General features: G+C 38.8%; 1 protein-coding gene across 1 annotated transcript in view; it reads right to left on the bottom strand.

The window, feature by feature from the left end:
* Positions 1-18,512, bottom strand: part of LOC5574499 (Krueppel homolog 1) — a 77,848-nt gene that overhangs the window by 46,774 nt on the left and 12,562 nt on the right. Inside the window, exon 2 of the mRNA XM_021845557.1 lies at positions 1,065-1,110. The gene's annotated coding sequence lies outside the window, so the exon portion shown is untranslated. The remainder of the gene's footprint in view (positions 1-1,064; positions 1,111-18,512) is intronic.

Here is an 18,512-nt window from a genome sequence, read left to right as displayed (position 1 = left end):
CTTTCTGTTTCAAAGTTGTCATTTTTTCTTATCCGTATATCGATGATTTTCTATGTCCAGGAAAGTCGTGGAAATTTCCGTTTCGAAAAGATCCTTGACCGACCGGTAATCGAACCCAGACACCTTCTGCGTGACTTTGCTTTGAAGCCACTGACGTTACCACTAGGATAAGGAAGGCATCCAAAGGGTTGCATTAAGATTATCATAGGCTTCCAAAAGATCACTAGGTATTCTCAGGAGGTTCCAAGATGTTGAAATTCTTAAGGGCTTTTGCGAATTCTTACTAGCTTCTCAGGGTTTCTAAATGTGTTAAAGAAATTTAAAAGCGAATAATAAAGTCGTTCAATGTGGTTCCAAAAGGAATCATTCCAAATATCGCATACCCTTAGTCAGAAGCGCATAAGCCTCTCACTGCCTATCGCCCAATTGCCTGTATGTGTGTAATGTCCGCACTTATGCTGCGTAGTTGTTTTCGCTTCTAATGCCCGGCAGAAGAAGAAAGCAACATTGCGCACCCCAGAGGTCCGTTCGACGAAAAGTACCGACCTCGCCAAGTGAAGTCTACGGTAGGTAGGCTGTTCTGGTGGCGGTTCAACCAGAGCCGGCAATCCAAACACTCCATATAGCTATAGAGCTATAGGTCGTGCGGTGATAAAAAAAAATAAATAACGCTGCGCGTGCAGTGATAATCATATTGTTGTTTGTCGGACCGAATTTTTTGGACGGTTTTTCCCCTGCCGCCCCCGCAAGACCATCATCCGGTCGGTGTTTTCTCGTGGTTGTCTCATTGTCGCCTCGTGGAACTACTGCCGCGCGTGGCTTGGGGTTCTTTGTTCAGACTGTTACAATGTTGCAATATATAGAAAGGAGGCGAGTTCTCCGCCAAGAGGACGAAAATAACGCTAAGAAGTCGGCTTTCGGGCTACTTCTTGCACGAGCGATAGGAAAGTATCCTTCGGAAGGTCTTTATCGTGTTTCATGAGGAGAGGGACAACTTTGGGGCTATACAGTACGAACATGAAACATAGTTTGTGTTTCATTAGTTTTTTTATGGTTTCACTTACCGTATTAATTAGGACGACCAACTAGACATCACAGTTCAGTGAATATCTAAAATATAAAGAGAATTGAAATTATGTTATTAAAGAGTTAGTTTTCAATTATTAGCAAGTTTGAGATAACTATAAATTAAAAGTATATAAAAGTATATATAATTGTATTAAAATTTTCAATCGTGGTTTAAACAAAAAAGTAAGGAAAAACATTTCTTCATTTATGTTTTATTAATCATTTTTGAACATTATTACAGTACAGAGCCGGCTTCTCAGCTTGGTATTCAATTAGTAAACCATTAAACAAGGTTTTTTTCTTTGTAGCTGCGTTCTAAGCAAGGCTCCAACAGTTAGTTAAATGGATGAGATATACTGTTTGTGCTTCCCTGTTCATGACTTTAAAATTAAATCATGCGAAAGGTGTCTTGATTCGATTCCAGAATCTTTTCGCTGTGGAAATTCATTAAGCTGAAAAGCAGGTTCTCGTTCAATAAAATGTACTGCCAAGTAGGAAAGTGGTCTTCTGGTTATAAGGCTATGAATAAATGAATAAATGAAGCAATCAAGAAGACACTCTTTTCACATTTTTCTTCTCGTCTGAAACAAATTACAATCAAATAGATGGAAGAATCTTAAATATTTTAATACGATGAAATAGACCCATTCAAGATGCCAGCTGTTTTGATAACGTGAAACGCGAAAAACAAGTAGTGTGCAAAATATATTCATGCTTTTTGTTTTTGCTCATCATTTCGGACAACAGATAAGGCGCACGGGATGCTGTATTTGTGTAGCTATCACCTTGACTCAGATTTCGGACAAGTGCGAATTCTGAACAAATACTTTTGCTTGGGGCTTTTTTATTATTTCCATGACTTTTAACAGGAATTCTAGAGGGATAAGGCCTTCCTTAGCCGAGTGCTTAGAGTCCGCGGCTACAAAGCAAAGCCATGCTGAAGGTGTCTCGATTCCCGCTCGGTCCTATTTTTCCAAAAATTGCCGGATATCATAGAAGTGTGACAATATGTAAGCAATGTTATATAAATAATATTTCGTGCATATAACGCCATTTTTATTCAAAGTACAAAATATATGTACTTTATACAATCTCGCCTTTCAGCAACTTTATGAAATATTTGTTAAACACACGTTTCAATTCAACAATGCATAGATAAGCGTTTTCATATTTTTGTGTTTGTCTCTCAAAAACACTACTCGCACTACTTTCCTTCAACTTCTTCTTCATTATCGCCCAAAACTTTTTGATCGGACAAAGTTCTGGTGTATTTGGCGGGTTCGCCTCCTTCGGGACCACAATAGCGCCCTTCGTTTCGTACCAATCCAATACAGGCTTGGCATAATGGCACAAAGCGAGATCCGGCCAGAACAGCGACCACGATGAGAGCGGAGGAGGGACAACAAGCGCTTCTGCAAGCATTCCTCTCGATAGATCTGCCCGTTTATGGTATCGGTTGTGGTATCGGTCTTTCTCTTCTGGAACTTTTCCGGAACATCCATGCGGGATTTGTTTTGTATCCGCCTTGATGTATGTCTCGTATTCCATGATTAGACAGACTGGCTTGACCAGCCACTCACGGTGCAGCTTCCGCGCACACAATTCGGCCACCGTGTTTTGCTTGTCAATCCGGTTTGACGCCTTCCTGACCTTAAAAACACATAGCCCAGCCCGCTTCATGGTCTGCTGGACAAACCACTTCGACGAATTGACCTTTTTGGCCACGTCTCGGGTAGAAAGGTTCTGGTTATTTTTAAAGTACTGCCTTATCTTTAGCGCCTTCTCTGGGTATTACGTTTTCGGGTTTCGGCCGCTTCCAGCGCGTCCGATTGTCTTCGTCTCCTGGAACATCTTCACAATTCGGGACACGGTGGAATGGTGGATTCTAAGCCTTTTGCCAATCCATCTGAGCGACTGATCAGGATTATCGATCACCGCGCTCAAGATTTACTAGCGTAGCTCTCTTTGTTACGAATGCATTTTGAAAACTACTTTACAGATCGCGATAAAATTTTGCACACATAAACATTACACTCTAAACTATTGTTATCCAAAATTTAATTAATTTTTACCCACGCTATAAAAAGTTACACTCAAAACAAAGTGTCGCATTTTTTCGAGTCCAATCTTTATCGGCATAAAACACGCAATGCATGAATTTAGTTTTTCCATTTTCAGGATAATAAAAGATTTTTTCAAGGAAATATTTAAAATTTCATTTAACATTGTTCATGAAACATCAGCAATACATTTCTAGATATATTACTTCTGGAACTCTGACAAAAAATTTACATGAATTTCTTAAAATATTGTTTGATTGAGAAGTTTAAATATAGATCTTAAAATTAATCTTTTTGCTTGAGGAGGTTTTATAAAAATTCTTGATGAAATTCACACAAAAATACTATTATTTGGAAGATATCGTTGAGAAAAAAATCGAACAATTCTTTTACTATTTCGTGCAAAAGTTCTTCATGGCATACCCTCTGCTATGAAAATTGTTAAATCAAGCGTGTGCTAGAATAAGGGCGTAAGTCGCATGATCGATTTCTCTTCATCGATCTCTCTTCAGTGAACAAAAGTGACAAGATACGATTTTGTTAGCATTTTTCACCTTAGGACGCAAGATTGCACCGCTTTCTAGCGTTCTGAAGTTAAAAAATGCGAACAAACTTGCATCTTGTCACTTTTATTCACTGAAGAGAGGATATATGTTGAACAATATTTTGTTGATTTTGATTTAATTCCCAAATTTTAGTTCTAATCTAACAAAAATGTTTTTTTTTTTTTTTCAAGTATAAAACGTACGTGCCAAGTAGGCATCTATATAAAACTATGTTTGATTGATCGTCAAATATTTTAAAAAATCGTGGCTTGAAAATGGCCGTATTGCTTTGATTGGGAAACTTTTCAAATTTTTTTCTTAGCTCGAACATGTGAGCGAGTTTCTGTAGCAAAATATTTCTTTTTTTAAGCCTTCATTCATGTGTCCGAATAGATTGACCTCAAGTTCAGCAGACTAGGAAATATTCAAAATTTTAATAAAACTCGTGAAATACTCCTAATTTTTTATGACGGTGTCAAAATTTAGAATATTATTAAAATTGCATAGCCTATCATTTTTTTTTATTTCTGTCGGAGAAAATTATATTTCTTCAACTTTAGGGATTCCTTTTGCAGGTTACTACAAAATGTATGGGAAAATTTTCACCGACAAAATAATTGGAACCAATTGCAAAATTTTAGATAAAATGTTGATCATTTTCGTAGAAATATCCGAGTGAAAGTTCAATAATGATAAAGATTTTGATATCATGGCTCGTAAAACTGTCTTTCGGCATAAGGTGAGAATGCATTAAAACCTCCTCTAAATTTTCATGAGCACAAATGAAGAGGACAAAACAGTGAAAATTCGATCAGTTGGTCGCAACCAGCAAGTTACTAACCGATCAAATTATAAACAAGATCGATTTTTATTTTCTTAAAATTTAAACTCTTTAAAAATTACTTTGTTATAATTAAAAGCGTATTTTGAAGCAAAAAATTGAGATATTTTATTGCATTGGTACAAATATTCAAACGTGTCGCTTAGCACCTGTCAGTGCTTCGCGGAGCACGATGTGAAAACCGCTGGTCTAGTGTTTGAAATGGAACATAAAGGATACCGAAAAAATGTCAGGAAATGGGATGTTTGAAGTGAATAAAGTTTATGATGTTATTCATTGTTCCAAAAAAAATATCAAAAGCTACTTCTCCAAAAATAACTAAAGATTTTTAAATGAAAAAAAAACTAGATGAATTTCACAAGGAACAAAATACATAATTCATCAAGTGTTTGCTAAAAATAATTAAATCCTTAAGCAGAATTCCGGGTGTAACTCGAGAAAGAATGCATGAAAAAGTAGGTGGGAGAATTCCAGAAGTTATCATTTCTCAAAACCATTCAGAAGAATTTCAGAAGGTTTCTTCTTAGATTAATACTTCGAGAAATCCCTGTAAACTTCTCAGAAAACCCTTTGCTAAAACTTTTGTAATAAATCATGGCGCAGTTCCTTGTATTGTGAAAAAAACAGGTATGTGTCCAAAAATGAATTTAAAAAAAATCTGGATGTATTTATTTTAAGATAACTTGGCACATCCTTGGCATTATTCTTTCGAGCTCCATATTAGATGTTTGGCAGATTCCTTCAATGAAATATTCCGGACTGTTGATAAAATCTTCACATGATTTCTTGTAAGATCTTTAGCAGAAAATGTATGGTCTCATTGCACCCAAAAAATTATCAAGGAATGAATCAGGGCGCAGTCATTTTATGAGGATAATTTGAGAATTTCAAACACAAGATTAATTTCCGTGACGAAAAATAGAAATGCCAAATTCACTAAATGATTTCTAGATTTTGGCAGAAGTCTGATTTTAGGACTCCAAGACTTATTTACAAAGTTTATCGACGCAATTTTGGCTGTAAACCGTTCCATCGATTGGTTTAACTTTTAGCTCAAATTTGACAGTTCGATAGGTATTTCTTCTTCGGTTAAAAATAACCCACCTCTGGAGCATGGTTAAACTTGATAGTTCAAAAATTATTTTCTGCTCCCGATAATTTGAGAATAACCAACCAAATGGGTCGATCGCGAAGTTCAATTTAACCATTTGAGGGGAAAATAACTATCGAACTGTCAAATTTTAACTAAAAGTTAAACGAATCGGTGGAACGGTTGACAGTTTTAATATAAATACACTTAAAGCAATTTTTAAAGCCGAACAAGCTAGTTGATAATATTTTTTTCATCGGCCAGGATGGGGGGGGGGAGGTTGTGGTGTGGCAACGGATCAATCCCTTCAAGTAAACACTAGCCAGCTAATTCGCCTTTTTGGCTTTATAGGGCTATTATACGGCTAATATAGGAAATGTCAGCTGTATTATAGCACTATATAGGCACGTAGGGCGAATTATAGTGCTATTTGGTTACTTGGGCCCTGTCCCACTTTTTTTTTGTAAAATACACGATGTCATTTCGTCCGTAATGTTTTTACCAATAACTCGTATGCTGTGCTTCAATATTCATTCCTTTAACCCCTCTACCTAGCCTCATTTAATAGCTTAATTTTTAACCGCCAAAACAATATTCAAATCGCGATAACTTTTTTGTTTCTCCATATTTTTGAACCATTTTTTCACAAGATATAAAAAAAACTCTCCTTGTTTAAGAAGCCGTGTTGATATTAAACATTGGTGATCTAGTTTTGAAGATATTCCGATGTTCCTTGGGAGACCGACATTTTCCATATAAAATGTCTTTGGCGGCCATTTTGTTTCACGTTAATTTGTCAAAAAAATTAAATATGTACTATACAAAACCAGGTAATAAGGAGCTACTCTGAAAAAATCATACAAATTGGTTCAGTATTCTTGAAGAAACATGAAAATTACGATATGAAGTTTTTTAGAGATTTCAAGATCTTTATTTTTGCAGGGTGGTACTAGAAACATAAACGCTCATTATTCAAAAACGGCTGCACCAAATTGCTTATTTTTTTCACAACATACTCGTATTAATGTATCATTTCGAGGAAAGAATATCCAAATACGATAAAAATTCTGTAGCCTGAGATATTTACGTGGATTATGACTACGCGTCGGTCTCCCAAGGAATTTTGGAATATCTCCGGATTCAGATGACCAATTATCAATATCGACACATATTCAAAAACTAGAAGAGTTTCTCGAGAACTTGTGAAATAATGGTGCAAAAATATCGAGAAACAAAAAAGTTAACACGATTTGAATATTTTTTAGCGGGGAAAAGTGAAGCTGCTGGTAGAGGGGTTAATACCCAATTTCAATTACAAAATGCTTGGTGTAACCACATAAAACCAAAACAAGCAGTGCGAGTGTGCAGACTTCATTGCGAATTAATCTGTAATTTTATGCGACAAAATTTATGATGACAATGTTGATTTGATAGCGGCTATGGATTGATCTGATTTACTTTGTACGATTATACGGGACGGAACGAAATGTACATATGAACTCATAATAAGCATTTTATGCGATAAAACGCATAGATAAAACAATTGCATCCACCATGAAGAGCGCAATTGATGCAATCTGTATGATTAAACGATTTTGTTTGTAAACTGTTTTTGAGTTCTGGTTGTCTGGGAATATAACAATTCTCTGTTTTAAACTTTGAGCTGAAACCTTATTGCTAAATGAGTTAATTAAAAAGAATGATTCCGCACTTTTAACTCAAAATTTCATTATTAAAAACGAAATTTATTTTAAGCTTCGAAGTTGAAAAATGTTGCGAGCTACCCCGTTTGGCGAAACGAATTGCGGCTTTTCATTTAGATAATGTATTACCGTCCCAAATTAACAAATCTTTATAGGTGGTCCCCAGAACCGGACATAATCTTGAAGTATCTCGCAGGTATTATATTTGTACCTTATTGAATGTTCCTGCTTCATGAATAATGGTTCATGGTCAATTCGGAGCGTTTTGAACTAAAGCACCGATGATTTGAGTATGAATAAATGCAGGCTTACTATATTGTGATAAAAAATAACCTTTCTACATTGTTGTCTTTAATGTTCATTCTTACTTTTATTGCATAACGATAAAAATTAATGTATGTTGAGACACTGAAATGATGCAAAAAAATACCAATGGTATCCTTCATCAAATCAAGCTATCCGAAACTGGAGAACAAGAGATAATGATCAAAATCATATGTTGATCACAATTGGTTCAAATGTGATTCAAATCACATTGATTTAGTCCAAATATAATATGTAATATGTCAGCTTTTCATCGGCTTTAAAAATGTTTTTTTAAGGATGCCTTATCATATGGGAGTCTTCTTTTCTTCTAATACATCATCTTTGATTGGATCATAATTTGCATTTGCGTTATGGTTTTTCTAGCCTTTCAATTAGTAAATCTTTACAAAAACTACATAAATAACATCTTAATGCACTTGCCAGACACCAACAACAAATAGCAGTGCACAAGCCACCAAAAATAATGCCCATACTTAATAGGTAAGGGTTCGTGCTCCCGACCGACCTCGCTGACTTTGGCTGTCATCTAAACCAAACCGACTAGAAGAAGGCGATACCTTGAACCTAACGCCATGTAGAAGGTATGGGCTCACACACGCGTTTACGTTCAGTATAATTAAAGCCCATATGGAACAGGAAGAAGTCTAAACAATACGGGGAGGCCAAAATGTGAAGTGGCGTTCTACGCCGTGCACGAAAAACCGCGACCATTCAGCAACCAGCTACGACGGCCCGATTGACCTATCAGGGACATCAACCACAACCACACACAATGTCGAAAATTGTGTGCCGCGTTCGTTTCGTTTGGTTGGGTTTTGTCGAGGTTTTATTATTTTTCGTTTTTTTTTCTCTGAATGGAGGCATGAGAGCACTTTTTGTTTTCGGCAGTTTAATCCATCGGAAACCGTAGGAGGTTGGTGCTTTTTTGTTTGCGTTTTATTTATTTGCCAGGGATGGTGGCTATTTTTGGGCAATTATGGAGATGAGTGCATTGCACACATCACTGTAGTGCTGATGGTTTCCAGTGCATTCGAGAGGTTGCGGCATGCGTATGTACGATATGTCGACATGAGAGGGGCTTTTTTTGCGGATGTGGAGTGGTGCTATGCAATGAGAGTGAATTTAAAGAGTGGCAATCGCAATGGAATAAAAGAATGATGTAATGCGATGTTGATTAATTCACACTCCAAATTGAATCATTGAGCTTTGCTATGAGAGTAAATTCTCTCCAGATAGTAAGCACATAACAATGGGAGTTTGAATAAAATATCATTCATTGAAGCAATGAAGTTTAAGTGATTCATTCATGAAATTTGGGGAAAATTCGCAGTGCGCTCGGAAGTCTCGTGCTGTGCGATCACAAATCCTTTCTGCTGACTGAAGATTTCCTCACGCTAAGGACGTCCGTCCTGTGAAAGAAGATATATATTAAAAAGTTTATATGGGAAACTTGCGAAGGCAACATAAGTACAGCTTTTGGAATCGTCATTCACGCAAAGGAATAGTGGAATGTTAGAATAAATTTGACTTCCAGAATGTGTTTTCCTAGAAACTCATCAAGCGCCAAGTTGGTCTAAAACCAAATTTTGATCATTCGATCTATTTGCATCATATGACCAAATTTCAACGTCGGTACAAGGTCTCCCAAAAATCTCAAGTCACGGCCCAGCCTGACCTCAACCTTGCATCGACGCAAAAATAAAACCGGAAAGTCCAGATAGACGAATATTTCTTCTGAGAACCCGTCCCATTTACGTCATGTCCCATTCAGAGCTAGCTTGTCTCGGAACGATCACTTCATCGTAGCCATCCCATCCTTCAAATTCGGCCTCGTCATTTTGCTCGCTACTTCCCTCCCGCGCCTAACCCTCATTCTTCACTTGATCGTACGTCCCCCATAAAACCCCAATCCGGCCTACCCAATGTAGTTTTATGTTGACCACCCTGGGCACTAACGGCCAAATACGCTGCTGCTGTTGTTGTTGAGGTGGACTTTTTTGCAGACCTCACCTCTTTCTTTCTCCCTACACTATCCGCATTGACCACTTCTTCTAAGCACAACAGCCGCACAGTGGTCCAGATTTTGAAAATTACGCATTCTCAATATATTACAACACTTGTGTGGAACATATTAGGCAACAGGATGATTCTCCAATCTATTCCTTAAACTTATAATAACATTTGAGCATGATATCTTCGCGGGAAGCGATTTGTACAATAAATGAAGCTGTTCTTTGATTATATGACATACCTACAATAGCTGTTAATTTGATAGAGTCAATGACAGATGCAAAATGTATGTGAAAATGCTTCCGGGAATGCATAATCTATTGCCAACTGGTGAGCTCATTTAATGCTCATGATAATACATTTCTATCGTGGCGACGTTACGTTTATGTAATTTTCAACCAAACTGTGGATGGTGAGAGTCGTATTATTCTTCCTTATCCATGGATCGCACCACTGATCAAAGGTTACTCCCAGATCTTTTGCTCCCTCACCCTTCCCGTGGTGATTGTGGAGATGCAGAGGTACTCTCGGTCTCGAGAAACAATAATAACGTACTAATATTCCTTCTCCATCCAAACTGACTGTAAAGACTTGGCTGGCGCCGTTATTGATCAATAATATGAGATCTGCTAAAATGTGCACTTCAAGAATGTTCCATCCCTAATTCATTTGGATCGATGTACAAGTTCCGTTCAATCACGGAGTAGCAACCATTCCATATGTACAGTCAGTCTATGCTATACTAGTTGCACCTATTCAGTATCAAAACACGAAGTAAGCAAAATTCTTTTCTGAATTTCGTATGTTTTCTTAACTATCAGCATATAGATGAACGTTTAACATTGTTTTTCAAATAAAAACAAGTTTGGGAATTGGGTTTTTTCCAGCCTTTCAGAAAACCGTACCTCTGTGCATCGCCCGCCTTCCTAGGCGTCGACCAACGATGTTGCTTAGTGAGTTGTGCCGGCAGCGTGGTTTTTTATGGGTTTCGGGTTTCCTCAATCAAAGCGATTCGAGTTAAGATTGGTCAGTTCGCACAGCCATCTAATCCACTTGATTTGCGTTTTTTGTTGTTGTTGGAATCTCATTTTAGGCGCTTGAACGATTGTGAGGATGGAACCGAAGATGATCGCGCCTCTGCTGCTGTGGTGAGGTCAGTTTTTCGGAGAAATTTCCCCATCGATCCACCGATCGTGGTCATGGTTTTTGACTCCGCTAAGTTGGGCGGGGGCCTTCCGCACTGACACAAATCTTGTACCCAAAGCGATGCTAATGGAAAACTACTGGGAGAAAACGGCAGTCACCGACGAGCATTGAAGGAAACGATCGGATTGACTGTATGCTGCGCAAGTAACTGCGGAGAGGTACGAAGGTTCGTCGACCGCTTAACCGCGTCTGGCAGAAGGCCTTTTTTCGAGGCTATGGTAAATGTTTGACTTACTACTATTCAGGTACACGTGCGAGCAGCCAATGCCGCGGAGGAAGCGCATAAATTAAATGGATCGTTGAACTCGTTGGAATAGCTCCCATTGACGTAGGTGACTTGGGCAAAGCTCGGTAGAGAGAAGAACGCTTTCAATCGAATTCCAATTTGTAGGATTGCTGTTTACGGTGTGTAGGCAATTAGCGCAATGTTAATGGGGCGCGTCTGCCGATACAAACGATTGCAATCTAGAATGTTGAAGCTCTCCGAAGCATCCGTTGAATAATAATAAAAAAGTTTCAAAACACATTGCCGATTTTAAGATCAGTTTGAATCGAAGGATTCTCTGAATACCATTCGAAGGCTTTTCTGAACCCCGTTGCAGAGATTCTCTGAATCCCATTCGAGTGGTTTTCTGAATCACAATCTAATCATCCTCTGCATCCGATTCAAGAGATTCGCACAATGCTATTCATGGGATTCTCAAAATCCTGTTCGAGAGATTCTTCGAATTCCAATAGACAAGTTCTCTGAATCCCATCTAACCCAGACAACCAAAATGTACGTATAACAAAATCACCTGGAGGCTTTATATGTGCAAATTTTCACATATAAGATTTCGCGAAAAGGCCTTCTACGTACAAAAGTGGAGGTGATATGCGTGCATATATTATGTGATGAATAATAACATACAATGCGAGTGTATAAATATTCTACCGAACTAACCTGTGATCTTATGCGACTTAACTTATGATAACAAATGTTGATTTGACAGCTGCTACGGATTGATTCGACTTACTTTGTACGAGTGTACGAGACGAAATAAAATGTACAAATGAACTCAGAAAAGAAGTGTTTTATGCGAGGAAACTCGTCAATCTGACGAGTTTATCCACGGTGTTGTGCGGGTTTGATGTAATTAGTATGAATAAACGAGTTGTAACGTGCACTTTCATGCGATTTCTGGTTGTCTGGGAAGGGTTGGGTAGAATCCCGTCCGAAGGGTTCTCAGAATCCGATTCAAGGGATTCGCAGAGTCCAATTCGAAAGCTTCTCGTATTCGATCTGAACACCGCCCAAGGTGAGATAAGCCATACAACTCTCTGAAACCTATTTCCATTCGAAAAACTTTATTTCTTAAGCAGATTTTCTGATCCTTTTTATTTGAACCTATCTAAGATCTCTTATGATGATAAATATCTATTGCTTCTCGCAGTCTCGGCAGGAACATTCAAACCTCTCTCCAAGTCCATCATCATTCCACTCATCACGTGCTGTACCAAACAAAACCACATTTTAGGCAGTCCCATTATGCAACTATTGGTTTGACTACAGCAGAAAACTAGGGCAGTGACAGCTATCGATGGCACAGCAGTCAGTAGCTGCTGCTGCGACTTTCAGTGGATAGCCCTTAGTCAGCCGCCCCAACCTTGAAAGTAGGCACACTACCTTTCAAAACGACATCTCCAACCGGCCCGACAAATGATATTTAGCCGAGGAGTAATTTCACGACCGTTCTCCCCATTCGAAAGAGATTGTAATTCTGCATGTCTTACACAATCGCCTGTCTGTGCCGTTATAGAAGAAGCCAGCAGCGGTGCATTCCTGCAGCACTGCAAGACTCCCCGGCCGTCATTCTCTGCCCCCGGTCTTCGAAAGTGCATTACCGGAATGATACCACCCCACATTCGGTTGCCCGCCAGGCCAGCCAACAGTCACTAGTCACAGGGATTGTTTGAGAGTAACGGGACAAAAATGAAAGTTGTTTTTATTTTAGTATCTCGTGATGGCGGCTATGGGTAGCCTCCAAATATTGACGTGAAAATAAAGTTACGCGACAACGCAATCGTCTGCATTTGGGGATATATAGGTACTCACGCCTATAAATTACGAAACTTTGGCCTTTGCCATTCTTGGTCAACGCGCAATAAAAGTTTTCATGGGAAAGGGGACAGAGTCAATTGAACATCTCCAAATATTACCCTAGGCAGGGCTTCTCCAAGGAATTTCCCAGGGATTCTTTCAGTAACACTGAGGAACACGTTCAGTCTCAAGCATGAAAATACCACTAGTAACTTGATTAAGGGTTGCTAAATCTATTACCTTTTTCAAAACTATCATTGAACGTCTAGTTTTTGAGATATTGGCTGTGAAAAATGTTAAATTCGAATTTGATTTGCTTAATCTGTCACACAATAACAATACTTATCATAATACTGTCGATGCTCAAACGTTTTTTTTTGTGGTTTAGCAGAGTTTTGTATTTTGCTATAGAAGAGAAACGAAGAGTTTTGTATAGAGACAGCAGGCACGTTGAAAAAAAAACGATTCAATTTAAATTTTGTCGTGCATTTTCAACCAAATTAAATCTAAAATGAAAGTTTAAATCATATTTTGCATGCTTGCTGAATAAGACCACAAAAATAATAATAGGGAAAGTGTACCAGTTATGGCCATAGTGGTTCCCTATTTGGCCATATGCAAAATATGGATAACTTTTACATTTTTAATCTTTCTGAATGTTTTAGCATCAAGATTTATCCTTTATCTTACTGCTAAAACACAAAAGATTTTTCAAAATGTGAAGGCATTCAAGATATCACGTATAGCGAAATAGGGAACCACTATGGCCATAACTGGTACACCTACCCTAAATCATATTATGAATTTCATGTGAACATCAATTAAACCAGGAAAAAAATAATTACTGGGCCAATATTTCTTCTTTTCTAAATAATAGTTCAAAAACACATTAATTTGCTGAACATTATTGAGAGAACTTCCAGTGAATTGACATAAAAGTGGAAATATTAGCTGGCAAAGTAGCAGCAGAAAGCAATGATTCATTACAGCTTTAATTAGATATTCTAAGAAAGTTTGGACATTTCATCAATTTTGTTTTCTTGAGTCGGGATTGATTTTGAAATTCTTGATGGAAGAAATGCCTTTAAGATCTATGAATTTGCCCAAGGTTTGCTTAAAATCAATTACCAAATGAACTCCAATGATTTCTTCAGGAATTCAAAGATTCCTTCAATTCCTTCAAAGATTCTTTCAGATTTTTTTCAAAAAAAAAATCATAAGTGCTCAAGGAATGTATCCAATGATTTTACCATCATTTTCTTAAAACTTCCATCGAGATTTTTTTTACAACATTTTCGAAATTTCCACTACTATTTTCTCCAGGGATTTTCTAGAATTTCCTCCATAATTATCGTTAAGATTTCAACCAGAGAATTCCTTCAAGAATTACTCCAGTGATTGTTGCTAAGATTTTTTCAGGAATTATTCTAGAAAGTATAGATAAATTTCTCAAAGATATCTTCAAAAAAATTCCGCAGAATATCACCAGAAAGAGGTCAAGAATTGTTTTCTGAAATTATTGGTGAAATTTCACAAAAATTCGGGAGATATTTCAAAAGGCAATCTCAAAGTAACATCTGATAAAACTTGATTTAGTTTGAAAGTAGCCCTTGATGAACTCCCACAAAGTTCTCTGAAAGAACTCTTAGGCGCTTGAGAACATCTCGAAGGATTTCGTAAGTGAATTGCTAAGATGATTGTAATTACTTGAATATTTACTTCAGTATTAGTTACACTGATAAGCAAATAAAGTGCCCACCTCACCATTTCTCGAATTTCTCTCATTGATTTGGTTCAAATTGTTACAATATATTATATTGTTTTTGAATTGTATATTCAAACAAGAATAATGTTGCTTCGATATTCAATTACAATACGCTGAATTGTATCCAATATGTTATATTGTACATTATTGGTTTATTCCAATCACTGAATGGTACGTTTTTATCCGGGTAATCATCGGCGACACAAATGCGCAGATCGGGAAGGAAGATTTCTTCCGACCCGTCATTGGAACGGAAAGCCTCCATTCCTTTACCAATGATAATGGCCTGCGGCTAGTAACCTAGGCTTCTGCTAGAGGGATGGCAATCAGCAGTACCTACTTCGTACGAAAGAATATCCACAAACACACCTGGCGACACCCGAGTGGCGATGCCTGCTCCCAAATAGACCACGTGCTGGTTGATGGGCGACATTTATCAGATGTCATGGATGTCAGGACCTTCCGAGGCCCTAATATCGACTCGGATCATTATCTCGTTGTAGCTAAAATTCGGGCGCGTTTATTCAGCGTCACGAGTTCCAGAACAAACAGAACGCTGCGCTTCAATATACAACGCTTGTCGACTGATGGGGTAGCTGCACAGTACCGACCGCACCTAGACGAGCAGTTGGGAAGAATCAACGTTGCTGGAGATGTCGACAGCCTGTGGGACCCTATCCACGAAGCTGTGACAACAACGGTGCGGGAAGTGATTGGCACTGGTCAACGACGGAGACGAAACGACTGGTTCGATGAAGAGTGCCAGAGAGTAACAGACATGAAGAATGTCGTCAGAAGCCGTATGCTTGTGGCCGGTACTCGACAGAACAGAGAGCGGTACAGGGCAGCGAAAGCCGAAGAAAAGCGAATCCACCGCAGGAAGAAAAGGCAGCACGAAGAAAGTGTGGTAGCTGAAGCTCAAGAAAGCATGAACCAGAATGATATGCGGAGATTCTATGCAACGGTCAATGGTGCGCGGCACAATACCGTATTAGTAGCCGCCATGTGCAATGATCGAGAAGGGAATTTGCTGACCGATAAAACGGCGATGGCTGCCAGGTGAAAGGAGCACTTTCAGCAATTGTTGAACGGTGAAAATGGAAATGTAGCGAGGAACATGATGAACATTGATTATGACGATCAAGCTGTGGACACACCGTCCATAGGAGAGGTTAAAAAGGCTATCAACGAGCTGAAGAACTGTAAGGCTGCTGGGTAGGATGAGATCCCGGTTGAGCACGGAAGTGAGCAGCTTTATCAGTAAGGTATGGGAGGACGATGAATTGCCCACCGGCTGGTTGGATGGTATCATACGCCCAATCTACAAGAAAGGGCACAGACTGGAGTGAGCCAATTACAGAGGAATAACCCTGCTGAACTCGGCGTACAAATTTCTGTCATTCTGTTTCACAGACTGAGACCGCTCGAGGAGTCCTTAATCGGCAAATACCAAGCTGGTTTTCGTGAGGGCCGTTCGACAACGGACCAGATGTTTAGCTTGCGAATGGTCCTAGATAAATTCCGGGAGTATAACTTACAGACTCGTCATCTGTTTATTGATTTGAAGGTGGCGTACGACTCAGTGAAAAGAAATGAGCTTCGGCAGATAATGTCTGAAAATGGTTTTCCGGCGAAACTAATTAGGCTGATACGTGCTACGCTGAATGGTTCGAAAACAAGTGTTCGGATCGCAGACGAGGTGTCAACCTTATTCGTGACGTTAGACCGGTTGAAGCAGGGAGACGCACTTTCGAATTTACTGTTCAACATTGCACTCGAGGGTGCTGTTAGGATATCCGGCGTGCAGATAAATGGCACTATTATCACAAGGTCACACATGCTCCTTGGCTTTGCGGACGATATTGATCTAATTGGAATCGATTGCAGGTCAGTGGAAGAGGCCTTCGTGCCTCTGAAGAGGAAGACAGCGAGGATAGGCCTGACCATTAATTCTACCAAAACGAAGTACATGGTTGCAGGTAGATATAGAGTCATACTTGGTGGTGTATGTGCTGAGGTAGTGTTTGATGGGGATGGGTTTGAAGTTGTTGAAGAATTTGTTTACCGTGGAACACTTGTGACATGTGACAACGACGTTTTCCGCGAAGTGAAAAGACGGGTTGCGGCTGCAAATAGGGCCTTTTACGGACTACGTAACCAGCTTAGGTCCCGCAGCTTGCAAAAAAAAAATCGCCCTGTATAAAACATTGATTCTTCCGGTGGCTCTCTACGGACACGAAGCGTGAACGTTGAAAGAGGCAGACCAGAAATCTTTCGGTGTTTTCGAGCGTAAAGTGCTGCGGACAATACTCGGTGTGAAACTATAAAATGGTGTGCGACGCAGACGCATGAATCACGAGTTGTATCAAGTGCACAAAGATGCGAATATTATCAAGCGTGTAAATAACGGCAGACTTCAGTGGGCTGGTCACTTAGTGCGAATGTCGGAAGAAAGAATTGCGAAAATAATATTCAGCAGGAAACCAGATAGAGGTCGGCGGCTTCGGGGAAGACCATACGCTGACTGTACGCAGTGGCGACCCTAAACGTTCGGGGCAACTGGGGAACTTTCGCCCAAGACCGACGAAGATGGAGCTCTACAATACGCCCGGCAATGGCGTGACGCTACGCTGTAGCCATCAAGTTATCAAGGTAGGTAGGTTGCTACGTTTTTCATGAACCACTACCAAGCAAAAGACACGAATACCGACAAAAGCACTCTGGCGATTCGAAACGAAAAACGATCTCGCTTGATTGGTTATTCATGAATTACTATCAAGCAAAAGAAGTATAACCCTTAATCCTACGTTTCTAAACGAAAATCATGGAAAGGGAGCAAACTTTTTCTATGAGGAATTTTTGGAAGGAATTCTTACAGGAATTCCAGAAACTCCTTAAATAATATTTGGAATAACGCAATGAAAATAATTTTATAAATCAACAGTAAATTATGAAATTAATATCGAAAGCGTTCCTGCCGGAACTTCAAAACTTCTGGAAGATTTTTCAGATGTATTCTAAAAAATGAATTTTTAGAAGAATCAAGACCTTTTGACTCGCATACATAGAGCGTTTGAATCTACTTAAAGTGCAGAACAATTTAAGAGCAACCGATATACGCGGAAATCACAAACAACATACAAAAAATCTTAAAAAATGTGCATGACAAGGGACGATGACTACTTTCAACTAAAACAAAAATAGCAGTGCAAAAAAGGAGCCTGACCAAGTAATTTTCAAAAGATACAATCGTCGAAGAGAAATCGAGCACTGCTGATACGCCTGCATGACACTGAACGTGAGAAATCTTAACTACGCCAATGGTAAATGTCCCGTATAGTTATGTTTCATGCGGAAAGTTTGCAGAGATTGAGTTGGATAAACGCTTAAAAAAAATTACGCTACGGTAATCTTCAATGATATTGTAAGGAAAGGATTTACGGGAAATCATGTAGACTCTATGCTTCCGATTCATGCTGGAAATTTTCATAAAAATTCCAATTGAGTTTGAAAATATTAAAATGTAAAACAGATAGGCAGCTGAAAAGCGTGATTTTAGAAGTCAAAGCTGCACTTCATAAGAAAGGAAAAAATAGTAACATTACGTAATAATTTATGAGTATCTTATACAACAAATTGATCGCCGTTTCCGGGTTTATCCTTAGCCAGTCAAAAATACATGATTTACCCTATTGGTGTATCAATACCAATAGTGGAGGTCCCATAATAATTCAATGAATGCCACCGTAAAAAACACCCTTAAAACATACCTTCATTGAAGTAACAGTAATCCTACTGGTATTGCAAAAATTGTTGC

This window comes from Aedes aegypti, chromosome 2 (genome assembly GCF_002204515.2).
Source record: "Aedes aegypti strain LVP_AGWG chromosome 2, AaegL5.0 Primary Assembly, whole genome shotgun sequence".
NCBI classification, from domain to species: domain Eukaryota; kingdom Metazoa; phylum Arthropoda; class Insecta; order Diptera; family Culicidae; genus Aedes; species Aedes aegypti.
The sequence above is the reverse complement of the archived record's forward strand: the minus strand, read 5'-3'. Positions and strand labels throughout refer to the sequence as shown.